Source organism: Peromyscus californicus, unplaced genomic scaffold, assembly GCF_007827085.1.
Source record: "Peromyscus californicus insignis strain IS unplaced genomic scaffold, ASM782708v3 Scaffold_19__1_contigs__length_69161282, whole genome shotgun sequence".
NCBI classification, from domain to species: Eukaryota; Metazoa; Chordata; class Mammalia; order Rodentia; family Cricetidae; genus Peromyscus; species Peromyscus californicus.
Window position 1 is genome coordinate 64184541 of NW_026294491.1, and position 4009 is coordinate 64188549.

Here is a 4009-nt window from a genome sequence, read left to right on the forward strand (position 1 = left end):
CTTCAAATTAAGCAAATAGAGCTTACAGGTGTGCCCTCCATTTTTGGGTTTTAGTTAATTCCAGATGTAGTCAAGTTGACAACCAAGAATAGCCATCACACATGTAAAAATAGTCAGAAACTCCAGTACACCCAAGCTGCACCTGATCACCAGAACCCAGTGACATCACTTGCTCAAGGTAACAGGACTAGAACTCCAGGATGCCCACTGGACAATGTATGAGCAGAGATCAAGAGCAATGTATTGCTGTCACATCTTCAGGACTGTTAGGGAGATGTCACCTTGACCTGCCCTGCAGCTGGAGAGTCTCCCCGGGATCCCCACCCATGAACCAGAGACTGCCATGAGAGACTGGACACACCTTCAGCTGAGACACTTCACACAGGTGAGCAGCCGTGGAGACAGGCTGAGGACCATAGTTAGGCTATGTGCGATGACCCTCGGAGTAGTGAAATACAACGTTTGTTATACTAAGTGCGTGTACCTACTGCCTTCTTGCTGGAGACAGGGAGAAAACTGGTTCCTGGAAAGTGCGTTGTATTGCCAAGGAAGAACTCGAGATGTCTTTCAATATGAAAGAGCTGTAGACATTTCTTCCCTGTGGTTGAGAGATCATAGAGGGTTAGACACGAAGAGGGACAGAAAATCAGAAGTGGAGAGGCTGGTGAAGAACCGAGGAGAAGCCTGATGAGAAGCCCCACCCTGAGTCCCCCAGGATGTCACTTTGTGGCACGCTCTCCACCCCACCCCCACTCTCTTCCAGGGTATTTTGCTGTGAGTTTTCCCACAATCCCCGTCCCTGCTTTCTCCTTTTCATCCATACCAGATGGCCCCAATAGACTCCACCCTAAAGACACACAGATACTAGACAGCCAGCAGCAAAGGGTTTTATTTATTTTTGATACTTCCAAAGACATAATAAGATTTTATTTAGTTTACCCAAACAACTATCCAGCAATATGCAAATCCATTTTTTTTATAGAAAACAAACCCCCTAACACAGTCCAGTCTCATACTGCCTTGGCAAACGTCAGTCTGATGTGTTAGGATTTCAAAGTGCTGATAACAAATTCCCAACTCAAGCAAGCTCAGATAGGTCCTCATATTGAACTCCTTCAGCTCTGCATCCTTTCTTCAGAGGACCAGTTCCAGTGACCACGGTGGCCGAAAAACTTCTCATCCATGGATTCTAAGTGCTTTCATTTCCTCTGTAGCCACTGTTTAAAACTAGAATCCTTTTCCTGGTGAGGAATGACTGTCTCTCTAAAGGGGTCTGGTCCAGTTTCAGCCTGTCTCCAGATTCAATCGTCTTTACCTGTCAATCACTCCCTTAACCACACCCTTTATCTTGTGGTTTTTCTCTCCAAGAGTTTTAGTTGTAATTTTCACGGTTCCAGGCTGTAGCCAGAAGTCCATTCTCGAAGTTCTTTTCTTTTCTTCAATCTCCATAATTCTGTCGCCCTGTGCAGGCTTCTTCTCAGGCAGAGCCTAGCTCTGAAGATTCTTTTTGCTTCACTGATGCTGTGCTCCCCGACATCCGCGGGGCACTTGGCCCCAAACAGCCGGACTTGGACGACGTTGCTCCAGCTGAGCTCCCTGCTCTTCTTTTCAGACAGAATGTAACTTTTTCTTCATTTTCTCGGTTTAATTCCATAAAAACAGGCGCCTTTTGCTCTTTCCCTTCCAGACTTTCTTCTCACCTGTTCCTCAGTGAATGGCACTTTTCTCTTCATCGACAAGGTCTTGCTTCTTTTTTTTCTCTAGCTCCAGTCACCGGTGAATGGTTTCTGGATCTGTCTATGTACTGGATGTACCAGCCTTTTGGTGTCTCATCCACTTGACACAAAGCCTCTCTGCCCAGCCACTTGGTGAAGACGGTCAGCGTTTCCCACCGAGTGGCATCCATGTGGACGAGCTCTCAGTGGCTGCTGTACTCACTGTACATGATGTTGTCGTGGACTTCATGCCGAAGCGTCTCCTGGGAACTTCAAGAAAGTCATTTTGGAATTCCTCTGAAAAATAATCCATAAACTGCTGCAGTTTTTCCGAAGTCGGCAAGAGTTGTCTTTGAGATTCAGCCATCCGGTGGCACTTAAAGCATTCTTGTTGCATCGCTGCTTCTGGCACATCTGGCAGTACCAGCTAAGCTTCTCGAGTCCTTTGGACTTGACCGTGTTGGTGATGGCCTTTGGGTTCAGGATATCCCTCCTGCACATGGTAACCCAGAGAGCAGCTGGAGGCAAATGGACTCTAGCAGAGGGTTTTATAGAATGTGGAGACTAAGGCCCACCCCTGCGCACAAAGCATTCTGTGTGAGCAGCCTGGCCTCTGGGTTCCCATTGGCTCTCCTCTACATCCCATCTGCTGGAAAACACTTCTTGGTAAACCACCAATAGCAACAAAGGAAACTCGGAATTTTATTTCCACAGTCATTAGAGGTGGAGCCCACCTTTGAGCCCAGCACTCTGGAGGTGGAGGCAGGATCTCTGAGTTCCAGAGGGAACTGTCTGGCCTGGTCGACACAGCAAGTTCCAAGATAGCCCTGGCTATTAGATACGACTTTGTGAGGATGTACCTAATCCTTTAATTAACCAGATTACTCCCACACCTGCTTCCTGCAGCTAAGCAGTTGCATAACCAGAAGTTTCACGGTCTCTGGCTCTTCTGCCTCCTGTTGGGACCCTCTTCCCCCTCCTGCATTGCCCGGTCCAGCCTTGATGTGAGGGTTTGTGACTAGTCTTATTGTAACTTGTTATGCCATGTTCTGTTGCTATCCTGGGAAGTCTGCTCTTTTCTGAAGGGAAATGGAGGAGGTGTGGATCTGGAGGAGAGGGGAGGTAGGGGGAGGGACTTAAAACAGTGGGAGGGAGGGGAAACTGGTCAGGATGTAATGTATGAGAGAAGAATAAATAAATAAGTAAATAAATGTAATATATGAGAGCAGAATCGATTAAATAAATGTAATATATGAGAGCAGAATCGATTAAATAAATGTAATATATGAGAGCAGAATCAATTAAATAAATAAGAGTCCACACTTGGGCTGTGATCCTTCACTATTCCTGCTAAATGTCACCCATGTGCCTATAAGTCCAGTTCATCATCAAAATGCAAATTTTGACATTGGCCTTGGGGAGGATCAGAGTATAGGATACACAGGCTGTTTCTTCCAAAGAACTTAAGTGGCTCTGGTGATCAATATTGTCCATTCTTCTGTGGATGCAGTTTGTCCAGTCCCAAATAAAGATTTGTGGTGAGGTTTTATCTTAGTTTGGGTTTCTATTGCTGTGAAGAGACACCATGACCACAACAACTCTTACAAGGAAAACATTTAATTGAAGAGGCAGCTTACAGTTTCAGAGGTTCAGTCCATCATCATCACGGCAGGGAGCGTGGCAGCACGCAGGCAGACGTGTTGCTGGAGAAGCAATTCAGAGTCCTACATTTTATAGGCAACAGGAAGTTACTGAGACACTGGGTGGTATCCCTAGCATAGGAAACATCAAAGCCCACCCCCACCATGACACACTTCCTCCAACAGGGCCATACCCACTCCAACAAAGTCATGCCTCCTAATAGTGCCACTCCCTATGAGATTATGGGGGCCAATTACATTCAGACTACCACAGATTTCATCAATTCATCATCAACTGGAATCATAAGGGAAGAGGGGATCTCAACTGAGGAATTGCCCCCATCAGATGGACCTGTGGATGTGTCTGTGGGCATTTTCATGACTGACTGATGGGGGGGCAATCCCTCAGTGCATGGTGCCTCCCTTTGCTTATGGTTCTGGAATCTATAAGTAAGCAAGGTGACCAAGCCTAGTAAAGCAAGCCAGGGATGCTGGGAATGTCCCTAGCCTCTAATTGTGTTTAACTTTTGAAAACCATGTCTTTAGCTTATCAGGTCATCTCTTCATGAGATCTGAAGACCTTTATCTGACAAATCAGCTTTTCTATGGAAAGGTGTGTGGCAGTCCCTGATGTTCACACAGTTCATGAAGGAC

General features: G+C 46.3%; 1 pseudogene; it reads right to left on the reverse strand.

Annotated features, from left to right (window-relative positions):
- Positions 1-977: 977 nt before the first annotated feature.
- LOC128115044 (DNA/RNA-binding protein KIN17-like) lies at positions 978-2820 on the reverse strand (annotated as a pseudogene).
- Between the last annotated feature and the right edge of the window lie 1189 nt (positions 2821-4009).